General features: G+C 35.4%; 1 long non-coding RNA gene across 4 annotated transcripts in view; it reads right to left on the bottom strand.

Annotated features, from left to right (window-relative positions):
* Positions 1 to 22,549, bottom strand: part of LOC122224902 — a 225,953-nt gene that overhangs the window by 143,917 nt on the left and 59,487 nt on the right. The window lies entirely within an intron of this gene.

Below are 22,549 nucleotides of genomic sequence, written 5' to 3'. Positions count from 1 at the left end.
TAATGTATATGAATAAAAAAATTAACACTTCTATTACTTTTAATATGTATTTCTATTTTAATTCTTATCCTCAGAGGCTCTGATATTATTTTTTAAGTTTATATATTTATTTTGAGAGAAAGTGAGCATGAGCAGGGGAAGGGCAGAGAGACAATGAGAGAGAGAATTTCAAGAAGCTCCACGCTGTCCGTACACAGCCGAGCATGGGGCTTGATCTCATGAATCATGAGATCATGACTTGAGCTGAAATCAAGAGTTAAACGCTTAACTGACTGAGCCACCCCGGTTGTCTTCTGCTACCAATTTCAGTTTTTTTTCATACTTTAATTTACGGGAATTTTCTAAGCTACCTAAAGTGTATTCTCAAGGAAAGAAGATGAAAGTTTTCCCTCCATCCATTTCATGCATTCCCCCGTTTTCTTTCCAAATAACCATAATTCCTTTATGGATTCAAACTGTAATAAGAGCTATTCTACAATGATGCAGTGATACTATTGTGACAATCCACTTTCATCACCCTCAGTGCTACCCTACTTGATAGAATATAATATGAAGAAGAGCCCAAATATGTATATTTCACAGTGAAATCATTTATTTCTAAATTTAAAAGCAGTAAGAGGATTATTATTAAAATTCATATTTTTAATGCATGAATTTATACTAGGTAACAAATATAACTTAATTAATGGAGATGAAATGAAGTCAAAACAGTAAGACAGTATCAAAGTTAGATTGCTCAACCCACAATTAGCTCCCAGAAGTGAGTAGGATTTTTTTAAAGCCTAAATTAAATAACTGAGTGATTCAGTTCAGAATATAATAGTTACTCCCTACAAGTTTGAAAAAAAGTTAAAAGAACTTGTTCTTACTTTGCAATCCTATAATTCCTTTCTTTTAAGCACATTTTTTGAATCCACAACTGTATGGTCAATTAATCTTCAACAAAGCAGGAAAGAATATACGATGGGAAAAAGAGTCTTTTCAACAAATGATGTTGGGAAAACGGGACAGCAACATGCAAAAGAATGAAATTGAACCACTTTCCTTAACCATAAACAAAAATAAATTCAAAATGGATTAAAGACCTAAATGTGAGGCTTGAAACCATAAAAATCCTAGCGGAGAACACAGGGAGTAACCTCTTTGACACTGGCTGTAAGAGCTTCTTTTTAGATAAGCCTCTAGAGGCAAGGGAAATAAAAGCAAACATAAACTGTTGGGACTTCAAAATAAAAAGCTTCTGCACAGCAAAGGAAACAATCAACAAAACTAAAAGGCAACTGACAGAACGGGAGAAGATATTTGCAAATGACACATCTGATAGTATCCAACATACAAAAAGAGCCTATAAAACTCAACATCCATAAAACAAATTGATCCAATTAAAAATGGACAGAAGACATAAACAGACATTTTTCCAAAGAAGACATACAGATGGCCAACAGACACATGAAAAGATGTTCAACATCACCCATCATCAGGGAAATAAACATCAAAACCACAATGAGATGTCACCTCAAACCTGTCGAAATGGCTAAAATCAACAACACAAGAAACATCAGGTGTTGGCATAAATGTGGAGAAAGGGGAATCCTCTTGCACTGTTGGTGGGAATGCAAACTGGTGCAGCTGCTGTGGAAAAAAGTATGGAGGCTCTTCAAAAAGTTAAAAATAGAACTACCCTGGGATGCTTGGATGGCTCAGTCCATTGAGCGTCCAACTCTTGATTTCTACTCAGGTCATAATCTCAGGGTCATGGGATCATGTCCCACATCAGGCTCCATGCTGAGTGTGTAACCTGCTTACAACTCTCTCTCTCTCTCTCTCCCTCTGCCCCCGGTCTCCAGGCCTTGTTCTCTCCCTTTCTCTCTCTCAAAAAGAAATAAAAAACAAAACATTGAACTATCCTGTGATCCAGCAATTCCACTATTAGATATTTACCCAAAGAATACAAAACTACTAACTAATTCAAAGGGATACATGCACCCTAATGTTTACAGCAGCATTATCTACAATAGCCAACTTACGGAGACAGCCCAAATGTCCATCAACCAGTGAATGGATAAAGAAGATATATATACATATACATATACATATACATATACATATACATATATATATATATATGTAGTGGCATATATATATGTATGTACACACACACATATGGAATATATATATGGAATATAACTCAGCCATTAAAAACAATGAAATCTTGCCATTTGCTATGACATGGAAGAAGCTAGGGAGTATAATGTTAAGCAAAATAAGTCAGTCAGAGAAAGACAAATACCATATGATTTCACCTATATGTGGAATTTAAGAAACAAAACAAATAAAGAAAAAAGAGAGACAGAGGCAAATCAAGAAACAGACTTTTAACTATAGAGAACAAACTGATGGCTATCAGAGGGGAGGTGGGTAAGGCGGATGAATTAAATTGGAGTGGGATTAAGGAGTACACTTGTGATGAGCACTGTGTGATGTATGGAAGTTTTGAATCACTGTATTGTACACTGAAACTAATATAACATTGTATGTCAACTAACTAGAATTAAAATACTTTTCAAAAAGTAATAAAATAAATATATTTTTAAATATCTTAATTAAAATGTTTTAATGGACAAAAATTACAGATATAACATTTTCAAATATATTACTATATTTTTATATTTGCATCTCATCTTTAAAAACTAAATATAGCTAACAACAAAAGCCTTGGCCACCATCTCAGTGTTTTGGCTCCCCAGAACTATTGCCTAATATCAGCAATATATTTCTGTGAATGTTTTTACACCTTTACCACATATGTCTATACCATTGACAATCATGCTGTTTAGTGTGCTTTAAAGTTTACATTATGATTTTTATAACGTACATAGCACTCCATTGTCTTAATTCCCCCAAATCATAAGTAAAATCACAATAAGGTCAAATAAAATTTTAACTGTTTCTATTCATTGAATGTGTCTTTTAATTTTTTGTAATGTTTATTTATTTTGGGGTGAGACAGAGTGTGAGGGGGGAAGGGGCAGAGACAGAGACAGAATCTGAAGTAGTCTCCAGGCTCTGAGCGGTCAGCACAGAGCCGATGGGGGGCTGAACTCACAAATGGTGAGATCATGACCTGAGCTGAAGTCAGACCCTTAACCAACTGAGCCACTCAGGCACCCCAAATGTGTCTTTTAAAAAGCTCCCTTTCTGTCACCTTTTCATCAAGAGATATTTAAGAATGCAAAACAAGAAAGGTCAATAATAACATTCACCATTTGCAAGGGTGCCTGGGTGGTTCAGTTGGTTAAGTGTCCAACTCTTGATTTCGGCTCAGGTCATGATCTTGAGGTTCGTGAATTCCAGCTCCCGACCGGCTCTGCACTAACAGCATGGAGTCTGCTTGGGATTCCCTCCCTCCCTCTCTGCTCCTCCCCTCTCTCTCTCTCTCAAAATAATAAATAAATAAACATTTTAAAAAATTCACCATTTGCAGTATCTACCTATAGCCAGACCTGTAGCTTTCACATTCTAGTAAGCAAATACTCCTTAGTTCTGTCTCCTCTTAAGCAACATGATGTTGACAGAGGAATGAATTAGTGTGAGACACTATTAGGATCGGATATAATACATTTAGCTAAGAGAGTGACTTGGCATCATGAAATTCATTTCTTCATTTTCTGAACTGGTAAAATAAGTGTATAGAGAGATGCAGATCTGACACCTGCTTCATTCAACTTCATTATATAACTGAAAAAAAGAAAGCAGGGAAATGAGCTTACCAATTACAAATTGATGCAATGCAAATGTTCTTTGGAAGTCAATTATTTGGAATTTCACAGATATGTCTTCACAGATACAATGTTATACACAGTGATTATTATCCATTCAGCACAGGGAAGTCTAGTGATTTCGCACAATGAGTACAAGGTTTAGAACTCTATGCAAATCAAAAAGTGCTACCAATATTTATATGAAGAAATGCTATATGATAGAAAATGTGAGTTTCTAGGCATATTTACATTCCTACTGCAATGAGTCAGGAAGTTCTGTCCACAGCTCCCCGTCTCTACCAAGCATCAGGAATAAGATATTTCCACAGACAAATACTGTCTCTATTTGACAGCACTTGAGGCCAAGGATCCAGTTGGTGTCTCAAGAGTTAGCAGCTGTGGTGGGCTACTCTTTAATGAAAGACAATCTGAGGAAAAACATCAAGGAAGGGGACTCCACAAGAAAAGGCCTAAGGACTTATGGGTGTCAGTGGTCCCTGATACCATGTGCCTCCATCTTGAAACAGTTTACCAGTCACCTCCTTTCTCTTATTCCACTTACTTTAGACATTGGCCTAATAGTCCCTATTTCATTACTTCACTCTTCCTTTTGACAAGTGTTTCCCATTATGTCCTCCATGGGAGGAAATCAGTCTGATTATGTGGCCTATTTTCAGAGTCAAATTCAATGGACCATTTGGCCAAATCTCCCTGAATGAAAGACTTCAAAATTTTGACTTCTACTTTTTTTTTCAAGTGTATTTATTTGAGAGAGAGACAGAGAGAGAGAGAGTCTCAAGCAGGCTCCATACTGTCAGCACAGAGCCTGATGCGGGAAACTCATGAACCACAAGGTCATGACCTGAGCCGAAACCAAGAGTCAAATGCTTAACTGACAGAGCCACGCAGGTGCCCCTGGACTCCTACTTTTATCACCAAATAAGCTTATGTATACAGTCATGAGAATACATCAAAAGGAATGAAAGACGATATTCATAAGTCTTTAATTATTAAATTTAGGGAATAAAATATTTTATCATATTTATAATATTGTCTTGTACTTCTTTGGCTTTTAATATAGTTAGATCTCAAAAGTATGTATGAAGACTGATCTCTTCTGAACTCTGAGAAGGCAAACCTACACCATTCCTAAAGACAAAAAAGACCTGCTCATTTGAACTTTCCTTTTGTAGTGAAAATTCTCATCATCCTCATTTTATTTTTTTGAAAGAGCACCAGGGTACAACCACCTGGCCTGAATGCCATTGCTTCTCCTCCTGCAACTGAGAAAGACATCCCTAACTGATGAGGGTGTTCTTTCTTGCTGAGACAACACACTGGACTCAAGCCTTTCTAAACATAGCATTCCAAGAAATCACTAAAGATTTATCAGTTAGCAAGTGAAATGAACTATACGTATGACCTGTAACTTAGATGGTATAGGAAAAATCAAATTATAGTGATTTGCTAAAATGGGTCTCTGAGTATAAAAGGACTGAAGATTTAATTACCTCTGAGAAGAGGGAGAAAAAGAGACTCTGCCTCTCTAAGGCATCAGATTAGCTGAATGTGAAGGAATGCGGGATGTAGAATAATGTTGGGGCAATGTGAGTGACCTGAGAAAAATAGCATAAGGAACTGAAGATGCTACCCTGAAACCTTAGAGGTGGAAAGGAGAAGTTTGAAAAAAATAAATTAAGTTTATTTTTATTCTCCCATATACCCTCTCTTCCACATCATTCCTGTTCTTCCCAAAGTCCCTTCTGGACCAGCCTTGTATAATATAATATTAGAGTTGATATGAAGGTAGGGGCTACTTAGAAGTAGTTGACAGAGGAGAAGGAAAAGAAAATCCCCAAAAGCAATAGTGAAGAGGGAAGCATAATCATTGCGCTCTTGGGAGAAATTTCTCGTAAATAATTTTTCATACATAATGACATGTAGATGATGATGTAGTGTGTTGGAGTATGGCACAAATTGTACAGTATCCTTTATTCCAATAAATTTCCTCGTAAAAAAGTTTATTTATTTATCTTGAGAGAGAGAGCACATGCGTGTGGTGGAGGGGGCAGAGAGAGAGAGAGAGAGAGAGAGAGAGAGAAAAGGCTCCCTACTGTCAATACAGAGCCTGAACGGAGCTTGAACCCACAAACAGTGAGATCATGACCTGAGCCGAAATCAAGAGTCGGATGCTCAACTGACTGAGCCACCCAGGCACCCCTATTCCAATCAATTTCCTAATTAAGTTCCACGATGTGTATGTGTCCTACTGTCCCTAAAAGGGGAAGGAGAGAAACACTGGGATCATGTAGCATGGTGCCCGGTGGCAGGTGGCAGGATTGGATACTCCCCCCAACACAGGTTTTTATTGTTGCCACAGGAATCTGCAAAACGCTCGTGGTATCTTATGAACATTGAAATTCCCGGTGGTTTCCACAGTTGATAAAATAGAATATGAAAACAGATAAGCATAGAAAAAAATCTTTCAAATGTTACTGTTATTTTAAAATAAAAACTAATTGCACAACACACAAACATAAGGTACTAGCTGCTGTAATAACTACACCCCAAATCATAGTTGCTTAACACAAATATTTGTGTTTATGGGTGGGTGGCATTCCATATTATCATTCAGGAACCTTGGTTTATTCTATCTTGTATAATTTTCATGTCCAACATATGGATCCCAAGGAGGCTTTGTAGGTCATCTCACTTAGCCTGCCAGAAGGGGAAACAACTGTATAGTTTGACTGTGGAGGTCTTTTCAATCCAAACCTAAAAGTGGTTCACATTCCTTCTGCTGCATTCCATTGGCCTGGTTTTAGTCACATCAACTCAACTGACCACACGATGTACTGAGAAATGCATTCTAGCTGTGTGTCCAGAAATAAAAGAAAATGGATTTGGGTGAACATATAACCGTCTCTTCCTCACCCTACTATAGAGACACTGTTCTCTCTGAACTGTGCTAGACAGTCTCCTTGTGTTTTTCATGTAGTCCTCAGAACAAATTAATGTGGATATTCTCTTCATTTTATAGATGTGGGAAATTCAAGATTATTTGGACTGGATCAGGACTTGCTGTATAGACAGCATCAGAGCTAGAAATTTACTTATTTCAAAATTTAGTAAATGGATTCCAAAGGCCAGTCCATGGGCAGCTGCAATACAATTCTTTAGAGAACATGTTTAAATATAGCTTGATGGGAAAAAGCCCTGGAGATTCTCATTCAGTAACTTTGGGTTAAAGCCCAGTAATATATATTTTTAAAAAGCTCCCTAGGTGGTTCTATGTATGTCCAGAATTGGGACCAGCTGCTCTGAGTTTTCTTGAAATCAATCACCTAATGGACCGTACAGGGGCATGAAAATTAGTTGTAATCAATTGCTCTCACAGGACATAAACAACATCAGACCAATCCCTCATTCTATCAATCTTTCATTAAATATGAAGAGAGGACATTGAAGTATTCAGTAGCTTCTCAGGACAAACTGGTAACACGATGATGATATTTGAATGGTAGCATTTGTCCATATGGGAGTGAACTGAAGGATATAGTAATTCCAAGTGACATTAATCACCAAGCAGACATGAAATAATAAGTTTGGTAACAACAACCAGATCATTACTCAGCTGGGTGGCATTTGAATTGGTATCCTAAAAAGCTCCCACTGTTTTGTTTCCAAAGCTGAGTCTCTATCTTAAAACACTGTGAGCATTGGTGTTACTGGAAATGATAATGGTTAGACAAAATTTTCCTCATTTGTCCAAACTAAAAGTGTACACTATACTTTGCCATCTTCCCCTAAATGGCTGTCCCGAAAATCTTGGAGACATGGAGAAACTTTGCTAAAGGACATTTCCTGTTTTGAGCTCTTTGATATTAGTGTAATCTCCCACTGTTAACCTTCTGAGTTTTTAATCCAACATTGTTCTGTGTCAATTCAGATAACAACACATCATTCTTTAGAACAGATTCTGTTAGTCTTTGTGACACTTTTGCAGCTCTAGCAGTTTGAAGTTAGGATGCAAACTACAGTTTGTAGTTATATATATGTATATATGTATGTATGTATATATATGTATATGTATATATGTATATGTATATATACAATGATATATATTGTATACAATATATAATATACATATATATGTATTGTATGCGATATATAATATACATTATAATATCAAATATATGATATATATTGTATATACAATATACAAATATATATATATATATATATACAATATATAGTATAATATATAAATTCTCATTATACTAGTATATATATCCTTAGTGTACACATATACTAAATTACCAAACACATGAATACACTAGTGGAGAGCATACACATATTGAAATTACCAGCTATTACTTAAATCCAAATTTACAAGACTATAAAACACCAGATTAAAAATAACTTACATAGTCCCCTCCACTTAATTTCAAAAGGGTTCAGGAAACTGATGTTTGCTAAAGCACTCAGTCACACAACATTTGCACATTTGGACAATATTTAATATAAGCCATTATTTGAAATTACATATAGCTCACTTAATAAAAAGGTAAAATCTGCTGTTCTCTTTGTCTTTTAAAAATTATTTCCATGTGTTGTAATTTAGCATGGTATAATTTGTTTGGAAAATTAAAGTAATAAAACCTTAGTTTGTTGTGTGTCTGAATGGTGGCAATGATTGTCTCAGTGGGTGGCTGCAAATGTGGGGAGAAGTCATTGTCAAGATATGCAGACAGAATAAATACTATTTACTAAGGGCTAATGTATAAGAACTAATAATAGACATATTGTTGCATGAAAAAATTACCTCCCTAGGAGAACTAGAACAGTTAGCTTCACTGCAGTTAGCATGCATATGTTTTCCTTCTAAACCACTAAAATAACCTTCTGGAAAAAAAAAAGGAATCTAGAGCAATCTTCTCTTTGTCATCTTTTTGTGTTGCATTTTCTGGGATTGTGTGGTAGCCTATGAAGTTAGTAGTAATTAATGATGATTATAATCATTGGATTATTAATATTTTAGAAGCATGTTAAAATGATTATTGTACTCATGTGAAGCACCATGAACACATGTAATTGTGATAATGCCGCCTATTACTTTAGTAATTCAAGCAATGAGTGCATAATAAGAGACCAATGAAGGACAATTTCAAAATGAGTGTATGTGTATTCATGTAAGAGGAAAATTATTAAAATGCAAAGCTAATCAGCTGGACAAGAAACTTTCTAGAAACTGTTCATTCTCAGACCTTCTTCTGCAGAGAGTTTTGAATTTTCCCAAAGCAACACCACCTACAAAGAGTGAAATTTTGAAAAGTTTTCTTGGATCTATAAAGTTCCAAGTGCCAAGGCACAGAAACTTTCTGTCAAGATCTAACGTGCTCAGATATGAAAATATCAACATAGATTAAAAACAAAGATGTGGCTCTCACATACTTTTTTTCTCTGATGAATTCTTTCAAAACTACAAATGAGTTTGTCTTTGCTTTATAAGAATTTGGTCATGGCTGGTAATTTTGAGCCTATTAAATGGAAAATAGAAGGAAATGTCAGACTCCTCTGTGAAGCACCTTTTGTTGAATTTCTAAATTAATTTCACAACAGCTCTATGGGATCAATAATATTATTAAACCCGTTTTACTAAAGAGGAAAGACAGACATAGAGATATTAAGTTGCTAGTCTGAAGATGCACAGTTCTCTAGCAGCAAAGATATCAAACCCTGGCAGGCTGTCTCCAGAATTTAAGCCCAAGGCTACTTCTCTATACTACGGTACACAGAATTTAAAAACTACGTGGGCAGAAAAGCATTCCTACCCAAAGACTTACAGCTTAGTTGAGGAGATTGAACATAAATACCAAAAACGCATTTTCCGAGTTGTAAGTAGGCGTCAACTTTTTTAATTCAGACGAAAGAGTAGTTAGGTCTCTTCCTTTGCATACACACTGACCGAGGTAAAATTCAGTGAAATACTTAGCTCATGCAACTGGATTTAAGAGGACTGATTAGTACCTTTCTTCTGCTAAAATTCATTTGTCCACTATTTCAAAGGATATAGTGAAATCTGAGGTTCTATTTTTATAATTTTTATATAAGTTCACAATTATTCTCTTTGCACAATAAAACAAGCTATGTTCTTTTGAAATACATTAATCATCTGTAATTTGTTCATATGAATTTAGTGAGTGGTTTCTATTCATTTGCTAATAGTTTGCCTGTGTAATATAATATTACAAATTTCAATGAGCAGAGTGAAAGTATTCCCTCTTTTTATAATATTTATTTTTTATATAGAAAAAGGAATTCGGGGCGCCAGGGTGGCTCAGTCGGTTAAATGTCCGACTTCGTCTCAGGTCATGATCTCGTGGCCCGTGAGTTCGAGCCCCCTGTCGTGCTGTGCTAACAGCTCAGAGTCTGCAGCCTGTTTCGGATTCTGTGTCTCCCTCTCTCCTCTCTCTCTGACCCTCCCCCGCTCATGCTCTGTCTCTCTCTGTCTCAAAAATAAATAAACGTTAAAAAATTTTTTTTAAAAAAGGAATTCAAGTTGAACAAAAGATGCAAATGCCCCTCAACAATAAAATAAATAAATAAAATTTTACTAAAAAGATTCTTTTAAAAAATGACATGTAGGGGTGCCTGGGTGGCTCAGTTGGTTGAGCGTCCAGATTAGGCTCAGGTCCTGATCTCACCGTTGGTGAGTTCGAACCCCATGTCGGGATCTGTGCTGACAGCTTGGAGCCTGGAGTCTGCTTTAGATTCTGTGTCCCCCTCTCTCTGCCCCACCCCTGCTTGTGCTCTTTCTCTGTCTTTCAAAAATGAATAAACATAAAAAAATGACATGTAAAATACTTTAAGTTTCATTAAAATAGAAGATTAAAAGAATGGGAATATTCAATAAGTATTTTTCAGAGATGAGTAAAATGATTTGAAGAATATTAAAATCAAATTGAAGCTAAGATAGTATAGAAAATAATCCAATAGTCATCAGGTTAAATCCCACAGACAGGTTCACTTTACATCTTCAAAATGAGGGAAAAAAATCTATTTTAACATGTTTTCCTTTAAATTAAAGTTAATTTGATTGAAGACAAAAATCAGACACAGAACATACAGTAAATACTGGCAATGAGAATATTACACATTGACATTAAAGGAATTTGAATAAAGCCATATATTTGAAGTTATGGTCATAACTTGAAAATTTTCAATTATTTAGGAAGAATGAGAATAAACAAACTAAGCCAAATGTGTTGTATGTGAGAATTATCTGTGGAGCTCTGTTCTATAAAATGAAAAAATCCACAAAAGTTCTGATTATTCACATTTGATGTTGGGGAAGAAAATTCTCCTGAAATTCTTTTCTTTTTTTTAATGTTTACTTATTTTTTTGAGGGGGATGGGCACAGAGAGAGAGAGAGAGAGAGAGAGAGAGAGAATCCCAAGCAGGTTCCACGCTCAGTGCAAGCCCCACACAGGGCTCAATCTCATCACCACAGGGCTCAATCTCATCACCACGAGATCACAACCTGACCCAATATTAGGAGTTAGAGGCTGGGGCGCCTGGGTGGCTTGGTTGGTTAAGCGTCTGACTTTGGCTCGGGTCATGATCTCACAGTCCGTAAGTTCGAGCCCCACGTCGGGCTCTGTGCTGACAGCTCAGAGCCTGGAGCCTGTTCCAGATTCTGTGTCTCCCTCTCTCTCTGCCCCTCCCCTGTTCATGCTCTGTCTCTCTCTGTCTCAAAAATAAATAAATGTTAAAAAATAAAATAAAATAAAGAGTTAGAGGCTTAACCAAGTGAGTCACCCAGGCACCCCATAAAGTCTCCTGAAATTCTAACGCAGGTGATCTTTGGCCCACTTTGAAAAACAGTAACTGAACATTAAACTCAAGATTCTGCTTTCCAAATGGAAAAGGGAATATCTAGTTTTAGGCAAAGCTTTTTAAATACTCACTTGTCACAAGCATCCAACATAGCACAATTAAATCTTACTTATATTACTAGGAGGTAAAACAACAAAACTGTACAGGAGGAAGAATAAATCTTTTACTTTCTTCCCTACACATTCTTTGATCTTGATCTCTGCCTTAGAATTTAATTCACAGACATGGAGTCATTAAAGAAAATTGCTAATGCCAATGTTTCTGTTTTCTTTGAACTAAGACTCTCTGAAGGTGTGTGCCTCAATAGGGTGGCAAGTTAGAACCCCAGAAAATTAGAGGCCAGTACTGGATTCTTCTATAACAGAAATGCCCAAAGGTCTTTAAGAAAATGTTCCCTTATATTTGACTTTAAATTACTCAGTGCTTTCTGTAACTGTCTATTGTATCCAAAAAAATTGAGCTTTAGGAAGAGAAGGAGCTTATTCTCAAATTTTTTGTTATCAAAAGAGAACCAAGAAATGGGAGAATTATATGGCATATGAATAACATCATAATAAAGCTATTTGGAAATAAAAATGAGAGAATCAAGATATCTGGAACAACTCACAAATCCAATTACAAGGCAGTCTGAATAATGAATGACTAAAGAGCAATATATGGGAGGAAATATCTCCCTAGTATCCATGGGAATACTGGAAAGGATGTTGGACTTGTCAGAGTATTAAGTGAGAGACTTCACAAGTTATTTTAAATAATAAAAGGAAGGATAGCTCTAGAATGCTAGATATTTTGAAGACACAACAATTATGCTTGGATAACCACCAAAGAAGAAGAAGAAGAAGAAGAAGAAGAAGAAGAAGAAGAAGAAGAAGAAGAAGAAGAAGAAGGAGAAGCAGAAGGAGAAGGAGAAGGAGAAGGAGAAGGAGAAGGAGAAGGAGAAGGAGAAGAAGGGAAAAAGAAAGGAAGAAAAAGAAAAGAAAAAACTAAAACTAAAAAAGCTAAAACTTTTTATACTATTTAAATTTTGTAATACTGCTTGATTGATAAACTTTCCTTGGAACACAGTACATATTGTGGCTCATGGGGTTCTAGAAGAGAAAACAGCTCATATAAAAGGGATCACATTTGTGCTAACATTAATATTGAGTAAATCAATAACCAAATGTATATTAATTAATTTCTGGCTTTTACTTTCTATATATTCACCTAAATACATGAGAAAAATATGCACTGACCAAATTGTCAAGCAATTATGTACTAAAATTCTTTTTACACTGAAGTTTTTTCTTTAGTTTGAAGAAAAACTATCAGAGGAATCAGAATATGAGTAGACATAATGAAACAATGGAGAACAATCAGCAATCTTAAATCCTTTGCAGAACTCTATGGAGAATGAACAAATGGATGAACTAATAAATTAAGGAAAGATTAGCAAATTTGAAATATATAATATTTTTCCTTTTGTGGAATTTGTGTCCTACTTTATCATTACAGCTTAGGATGTAAATAAATTCAGGATTTATATATAAATGAAAATTAAGAAGATATTCATAAGTCACTCTTTCAAAAAAGGGGGGGAAAGCCATATAAGTTCTATATACTTGAACAGAATAGAAAACTGTCATCTTTCATTAGAAAAACAAGTATTTTTTAGTGGTCATGCCCTCTTTTTAGTATCAATTATGTTGGCCATTGTTATTCTCAGATAGAAAGAACAGATTTTCTTCTTATTTCCCTTCTACGCTTTAATTGTTTTGAATACCACTACTTAGTTAAGGTTTCCACAGAGAAATTGTTCTTAACATAGTCATTTTTTCTTATACGTTAGTTCCAGCTCTGCAAGTTCTATCTCTGAATATACTAAAACACGTCTAAGAAAATGAATACGGACAAAAAGAAATTTATATAAGACATTAAGCACATTGACCCATATCATGGTTGTCTAACAGACCTAGTACTCTGAGTTGTATTAATTTAAGGCTTTATTGTGAAATCAGTATTTTCTAAGACATAAGCAGAAGAGAACATGGGCCAGAGAGCATTACTTTACTTAAGACTTAGTGATATTTAAAGATCATACTGGCAAGATTTTAATTAGGATAAATATTTGTTAAGTTAAATGTATCAAAACATAGATCTCTTAATTTTAAAATTCTTTCATCTTAAAGCAAACAAAGCTTGTTATTCTTCCATAAGATGTTAATAAGATGCTGACAAATTCTTGGTATTTTTAACATAATTAACAGTAGATTATTTAGGATCTTTCAAGCTACTTTGCAATGTGATTTTTGTTTTTAACCTCCTTATAATTAGGCCAAAGATAACAGTTTAAAATTAAAATTAAAATCGCTAAATTTTGATGGATTTTTTGAGATATCCTATTGCCCAATGTGATAACTCTCCCAGTAAATTTAGTATGTCATGATTGTAACAAAATGACAAAGAGTTTTGTGGTTGTAAACCTTCAAGACCTCTGAAGACAATGACTTTTATCAACTTAAGTTAGAGAGTATAATCAGAATGAGAAAAAAAAATCAAACTGGATCAAACTATTAAATAAGTGATTTAATTTTTTTTTGCCTTGGAGGTAATTTATATACATAATTTGATCAGGTAGGATGGAAAGATCACTGATCACTGAGTCAGAATCCCTGGAGACTTGTGTTATTCAATACAGTTATGACCTGTTTCCATATCTATAAAAAGAAGGTATTGGACTGAGTCCTTAATGATCCTTTCCCACCAGATTTCACACTTCATTATTACAACCAAAATATACATTTCCTCTAGAGATTTTCATTTCCCTACATTACAAAAATTACATAGTTATTGGGTATTCATGTTCTTGGAATCATGAAACATATTCTGTTTACTGTTAACTTGAAAACCTATGGAAAATATTGGAATTATTCTGTAGCTGTCTTCTAATCCGATTTGATAAATGTTTATCAAATATTTATACACTGAGAAGGAATTGTAATGGTAGAAATATGAAAACATAAAATTCCAGGCCAATGCTGGGAGATAAAGTATCACATGGTGAAGTGTCATCCATGTTGTTATGTGTTACATTAGCTTATAAAACAACTAAAAAAGGAGTGCTCTCTTTTGTCATGAAAGGAAAGTGTTGTGGAAGAAATAGCTTTGTGGCAATACTTAGATTGTTTGAATTTCAAAATGAAAGATTTTTGAACGATATAAAGAGGAATGGAATAGAGGAAACAACAGACTTACACAGAAATAGTTGTAAAATCACAGAGTTCAGGTTATGGTGAATTGTAAATCATACTGATTAAACCAACTTGCTAGCTCTCCTAATCTAAGAGTCTGGCTTTCAGTGGAATGTGCTCTTCTCTTTTTTTCCTTTATGATTGATGGCCCTGGTCCAGCCGCATTCTTCTTCTCAGGCCCCACTGTAACCAACAATACAATTTTCAATAAAGAAAAAAAATATGTATCTCCAATGATTAAAGAGTTGTTCATACCAAAATTAATTAATTGCACTTAAAAGACCCTTCCTTGGTCCATCTGCCTTCTGTGACACTCTAGTGTGACTTGTTGGATTTTTCTAAGAAAGAACTAAACTATTCTTCATCTTTGGTTCTCTTATTTGTTCATTCACCTAATAAAAATTCAAAGAGAACGAATTACATGTAAGATTTGTTTTAACCAATAGACATACAATTATGATAAAAAAGAAGGTACTCTTAACTACAGAGAATAAACCAATGGTTACTAGAGGGGAGGTAGATGGGGAAAGAGTTAAATAGGTGATGGGAATTAAAAAATACACCTGACGAGCACAGGGTGATGTGTGGAAGTGTTAAATTACTACATTCTACACCTGAAACTAACAAACTAACATAACATTATATGTTAACTGGAATTAAAATAAAAACTCAAAAAAAAAAAAAAAGACAGGTGCTAGCTTATATTCTAGTTGGGGAAAATGGTAGATAAATTACAAATAAAGAAATTAGTTTCACATAAATTCTCTCAAATAAATAAAAAGAGAAAAATGAATTAGAATGAATTAGGGGGAACAAATGCGAGAAGAGTTAAATTATGAGAAAGAGGAAGTCATAATAATATTAAAGGAAGGACTCCCTAGACCTGACTACATGACTACCTGACCTGTCTCACTCCCCTCTTTATCAGGCTTACTCAACACCATTCAAGGCTCAATTCAGATGTCATTTCACCAGGAAAATTTTTTTGATGACAAGATTGGATTAAGAGCCCAATCTCTACTCCAAAGTTAGCACTTATACTAGTGAATTGCAATTTCCTGTTTCCTTGTCTGTTACCCCACTGGATATATTGAACATAGACTAATGTAAAAATGATAAACTCTGGCATTCTATAAAATTGCATCTTGACTTATCTCTTGAGGCACTGGTAATTCATGTCTGATCTCCTGAGATACAGGGCTTCATGCCTAGGCCAAGCTTTTTGGCAAATTCTTGAGTGTGACCTTTCTTTAATATAAGCTTCATGTTTCCTTTTTAAAAATAAACTATCAACAAGGATTTGTTGATCAGATGAGGTTCTAGAGGCAGAAAAAAATTGTTTTAATTAATTTTTTTTACACTTATTTATTTTTGAGAGACAGAGAGAGACAGAGCATGAGCAGGGGAGGGGCAGAGAGGGAGACACAGAATCCAAAGCAGGCTCCAGGCTCCGAGCTGTCAGCACAGAGCCCGATAAAGCGCTCAAACCCACAAACCAAGAGATCATGACCTGAGCCAAAGTCAGATGCTCAACGAACTGAGCCTCCTAGGCACCCCTAGGGACAGAAAACTTTAACAGAACAAAAGAAAAAGTTAAGTTGCCATTACATTTAACTTAAAAGCTGCCAAAGAGGCAAGTTTCCAGTTCCCTTCCAAAGATTTATAGTAAAAACAATGTCTTGATTCTGCAAAGCTAGGAAAGTGGCTCAAATCCTTAGAGTAGTTCCCTGCACTTGGGGAGGCTCCCCACATCTGTATTTTTTTAAAAAAATAGAAGTAATCTTAGAAATTATCACACTGCTACCCTGCACAATAACATTTAATATAGATGAGAACGCATCCCTATACTTTTACTTTGAAGTATAACCTTTTTGTGTATTAATTACGTCACCATTCACTTCTCAGAGCATTTTTGTTTTACAGAAAAAAAAAATCACCAGAGTATACCTTTTCAAACAATGTTACATGACTGATTGATGTATGTACCTTTCACAAGTATGTGTGTCTAAAAATGTATGTGAATGTGTATTATGCCTTTTGTTTTTCTGATTTGTCTTACTCCTAGCCCACTAAGACTTATTTCCATTAGTTCTTGTTGAATTGTCTTCTACAAAAATATCAAACCTCATAATTTCTTCCTTACTCATCCTCAGCGGCCTGGGTTCCATGGTGCTCCTTAGAACTTACGGTAAGCACCTGCAATTCATGGATTTCCCAAGTATCAGAACAAATACTAGAAATTAGTACATCCTCAATATGTGTTTATTTCAAAAACCTATTTCTTACATTTTCTGGAAATATAAATTTCAAACGTGGGACTATTCCTTATATACATTCTAATTTTTGTTAGTGAGGCAATTTGTTGTTGCCCTGCAAACTGCAATTCATAATTATTCTCACCTACCCTGTTTGGAAAGGGTAGGAGCTTTTTGTTGTTTATTAGCTCCTTAGCAAAGTCTCTTTCTGGATAAAAAAGAAGGCTCAAACCTGACATGCCATAAACCAAAACTTTGATTTATTTTTCAAAAAACTATTTCTTTACAGTCCTCCGTCCATTCTCCTAGTTGTTATATTCAAAATCCTTGGACCCATCCTGTCTCTCTCTTTTGCTCATATCCCACATCCAATCCATCAATAAATGCTGATAGCTCTAATTTCAAAATGTATCCAGAATCTTTACCTTTACTACTGTCAGATAAAACTTTGACTATAATAATCTACTTAAACTGATCTACCTTTTTCCACCCTTGTCTTCCTACTCTTACCACCTAGACTGCACAAAGCAGTGGGAGTAGGCATTTAAAATCATGAGTCAGATCATGTCACTCAAAGCTCTCCAAGGTTCTCCCATCTCAGTCAGACTAAAATTAAAAATAATTTTCCATGCGATGTAAGACCCTACATAAGCTGCCTCAATTCATCTCTCTTATCTCCTAGCCTACCAATTCCTCTTTCTTTCTTCCTTTCTTCCTTCCTTTTGTACTCAATCCATCTCAGACAAATTGAGCCCTTTACCATTCTTTACACATGACAAGCAGCCCCCCACTTCAGACTTTATGTACACTATTTTTTCTTCACGAAACATTTTCCTTTCAGATGTCCATATAGCCTTCTCTGTAATTTATTTAGATCTCTGCTCAGAGGTGTGTTTTTCAGGGAGAGTTTTCCTAATCACCCTTTCTAACACAGCCATTCACTCTCTTCACCCAGTCCACGTCCATTCTCGATCTCCCTACACATTTTTTTTAAACCTGACTTCATATCATATATGTGGTCATTTTTAATACTAGCCTCTACCACTGGAATATAAGCTCCATGAAATAAAACTTCATTTTGTTCAGGGCTGCCTGAGAATTGTTTCTTAATCAGAGTAATGAAGGTAGTGCTTCCCTCTGGAGCAAATCCTGGACAGTTTGGTAGCATCCCCCCTCATAAGAAGGGGTTTCTTAAACTTGGGGTTCTTCGGCTGTGACCCACTCTGTGCACAGGATCAACCTGAGTTATTTCTCATTATCCCTGTGGGATGAGAGAACATGGAGCTCTTGTTGCTTGCTGTGCTGTAAGTTGTAAACTCCTCTCTCTCTGACTCAGGATTCTGCAAGCATCTATGTGACTGTGGAAGGCTACTTTATTTGTGGCAAGTAGGGCAAAAATCTCAGATCCTTTACAGACCTCACCACATAGGACCTGGCACTCTCTACTAATGCTGTGTACTCCATAATCCTCAATTTACACTGTCATAACTAATACAGTTTGGGACCCAGAAAAATGCTTCTCCGTGCCTCTTGCCATATGCTCTTGAGAAGACAAAGACAACTGCCTCTCAGTTCTTGAAGATGTGTGGGTTTTGCTGCTCCCCTGGGTGATAGACACTGCTTTGAATGCAGGGCAGTTTTGAGGGATGAAATCTTAAGGTAGAGAATGATTAACTCATAATTAATCAGAGTAATTAACTCAAAATTCTTCTCGGATTACATGAATGCAATATGTTTTTGCATAAAGTATCATTTCATAGTAGTATTGATGATTCTTGCTTCTTTCTCTTTTCGTTTGTAGATCTAGATGTACTCAAGAATTAATGTGATGCTATCAACAGTTGCACATGGTACTTGAAGACTAGTTTACAATATTTAAACAATTCACACTATTCTTTTCTTTAATGTTGATTTGTTTATTTTGAGGGGGGTGGGAAGGAGAGAGAGGGAGAAAAGAATCCCAAGTAGGCTGTGAGCTGTCAGCGCAGAGCCTGACTTGAAGCTCGATCCCACGAACTGTGTGTGAGATCATGGCCTGAACCGAAATCAAGAGTTGGACACTTAACCAAGGGAGCCATCCAGGTGCCCCCAATTCAGATGATTCTTAAAATAGAATATACGTTGTTCCAGATAGAGCATGCGTGGGACATGATACCTATGCTTTGAACTGGTTTTTAGATCTAGATGCTGCTTTATGAGTCAGTAAAAATTGTTTCTATAAGTGATAATAGTTTATGCGATAAAATTAACATTTCTGTAACATATGCTCCAATAAAAATAATTTAAGCAACTTCATTTCAATGTTTAAAAATAGTATGTGAAATTCATGGTTTATGTCCAAGTTTTCTTTGAGAATTTTATTCACAATTTCAGTTGCCTCTACTTCAGTAGTCCAAAGTTTCTCTAAATTAAAAAATTATCAAGAACTACAAAGAGTTAGGAAAAGTTAATCTGGCATTATTACCAACAAAACACAAATTATATGAAAATTGGTAACAAGAATATACTTCATGATTCTGTTATAATACAAACAAGAAAATGAATGTCATAGAATAAATGTATAATAATTTATGAATTATGTAAGTCAAACGTCACTGACTCAAACACACAACACCAAAATATAGATAAGAATAATTAAGTTCCATTATATCTTATATTTTGCTGATTTTCAGTCATATAAAAAGTTAATTTATCACATATTTTTGAATTTTAGTATGAAGTTATATTTTTCAAAGTAATTCACTTTATAAATTTTAGAAGTTAGACATTTGGAGTCTAGGGCTCCAGTTTTACCCTGTCCCTTGTATACACGTTGCTAGGAATGAAACCAAATTCTTTATTTGGGGTATGCAGATCAGAGCAGGTATTTGACATATTTCTTTTTTTATTTTTAATGATTTATTTATTTTTGAGAGAGACAGAGTGCAAGTGGGAGAGGGGCAGAGAGAGAGGGACACAGAGAATCAGAAACAGGCTCCAGGCTCTGAGCTGTCAGCACAGAGCCCGGTACGGGGCTCTAACTCATGGACTGCGAGATCATGACCTGAGCCTGAAGTTGGATGCTCACGAACTGAGACACCTAGGCACCCCAACATATTTCTATTGAATGAACAAGTGAAGGGTCACATCTGACTTTATCAATATCGGCAGTTTCTCACTTGTATGTATACTTTCAGCAATTTGTCTTTTCATGTTTAATATTTTCCACATTCACTATCAGTCCTTTTTTTCTACAATTAGCTAATCCAAGCTTTCTAATTTTTAAAGAAAGATAATGTGTAGCTACAGTTACTAGGTTACATTATTTCCTCCTTTCCTCCTTTGCTCCTTTAAAGCTCTATACACATCATTTCTCTGTCTTAGGAAATTTATTGTTTTACTGAAGTCTCTTACTAACCTGATTTTAGTTCTTTGGGGGATAATTTATTTTCTTTGCTTCGATACATTCAGAATTCTTTCCTTGTTTTTGAAATTTAAAATATTCAGACATGCTTCAAGGTAGATGCTCCTTTTATTCGCTTGTCCTAAAAATGTATTAAGGCTTTTAGTTTCCAGACCCAAAATCTTTTCCTTTTTATTTTTTCCCCCAATGCTCTGGAAAGCTTTCTTCTGAAAAATGTTTGATTGTTGGCTGTATTTACTTTTTTCTGTTTGCTTCTAAATATTTATCAATGTATAATAATTTATTTGTGATGAAAGAGGTAATGCAAGTTATTTGAGGAATTAATCAGTTTATATCCTCACTAAATTCCATACCAGTAATGTATTTGTAGGTTAAAAGATACTATTATAAGGGGCACCCAGGTGGCTCAGTTGGTTAGGTGACCAACTTCGGCTCAGGTCATGATCTCCCAGTTTGGGAGTTCGAGGCCCGCATCAGGCTCTGTGCTGACAGCTCAGAGCCTGGAGCCTACTTCAGATTCTGTGTCTCCATCTCCCTCTGCCCATCCCCCATTCACTCGCTCACTCTCCCTCTCTCAAAAATAAATAAACATTAAAAAAATAAAAATAAATAAAACAAAAGGAATATGAATCTGAGTTTTATTTCATAATACAACTTGGTTTTCTCCCTGAAATTTAGTATCAATCTTTAAAACCATGATGCACAGAAACAAAACAAATAGTAAACAGGCATGTTAGCTCATATTAAAAGTTTTGATGTCAAAAGAGGGAGATATATAAATTCAACTCTGGAGAAAGCTGTTCTCCTATGTTGTTAAAATCATCTTAATGTAGCTTTTAGTTATAAAGCTGCAAACATTTTGAAATGGCAGTGTTTGTAAAATGTGGCACTGAGGAGTTAATGCATTCTTGGCAACATAAGGGAAGAAACAATTTTCTTTGCAGTCAGAGGTATGTCCCTGTAGATTATGTTCTCCCAGTTTCAAAAAAAATGTTTTTAAATTTTATACTTAGATTTTATTTGCCTGAAAATTATGCTTTTACTTGTATAAAATCCTGTGTGTAGGCATGTGGGTTCTTAAGTAGTTACTTAGACTGTGAGGTAAAAATTAGAGACTGTAAAAAGGATGTTAGGCATGATCCTCACCTCACCTTGACAGAAGGATGATAAATGAGAGGGAACTATTGACTTGGCAAGTTCAACTCCACTGGCCTAGACATTTGATGTTCTCCACATGATGTTATTTTTTGCATACACTGTTGTCTTACTCAACACTCAATACCAATACTCTTTTCTCTTTACTGTGATTTCCCATTTCCTCCAACAAGAGATGGTCATGTGGCCCATTTTGGGACAATAGGACACAAGTAGAGGTGTGCTGGGTAGGTCTTCTGGAGATGTGTTTGCTCTCCTAATAGAAGAAACAGAGGTCCCCATTCCCCACATCTTCCTGCTTTAAATGTAGGTATGTTTCTGCATCTGAGCCAGATACCAAGCTGTTACAAAAAGCAACTAAAAAAATTACAGAAATGATGAGCTTGACATTGTTGGGCCATTGGCACATTAACAACATCCTCTTACTTCCTGATTAAGAAATATCAAACTCTACTCTCATTCATGGACACTGGGACTTGTCTGCATGATAACGACTATAACTCTGTCAAATATTCCAAGACACTGTATACTTTGCATAAAAGTTAAGGCAGGGGTGCTAGATTTTATTCTGGAAAAATATTCTGGAAAAGCTTTATTTTGCTTTTTTTTTCTCAGTGTCTTGTGGCCCTTACAACTGGAAACAAAAGACCAAATATCTTTGATGCATCCTCAGTGGTAAAAGAGCTGGTCCCTGGTCCACAGGAGCATATGGAGAGATTCAGAAGAGTATTATCCTGTAAGGGATGCTGAGAATGAGCCCATATTCATTGAGCATAGCTTCCTATAGGTGGGGAATTTTCCTGAGTGCTCTCCTCTTCCCTTATCCATTACCCCTGAAAATTTAG

This window comes from Panthera leo, chromosome B4, assembly GCF_018350215.1.
Source record: "Panthera leo isolate Ple1 chromosome B4, P.leo_Ple1_pat1.1, whole genome shotgun sequence".
Lineage (NCBI taxonomy): Eukaryota > Metazoa > Chordata > Mammalia > Carnivora > Felidae > Panthera > Panthera leo.
The sequence above is the reverse complement of the archived record's forward strand: the minus strand, read 5'-3'. Positions and strand labels throughout refer to the sequence as shown.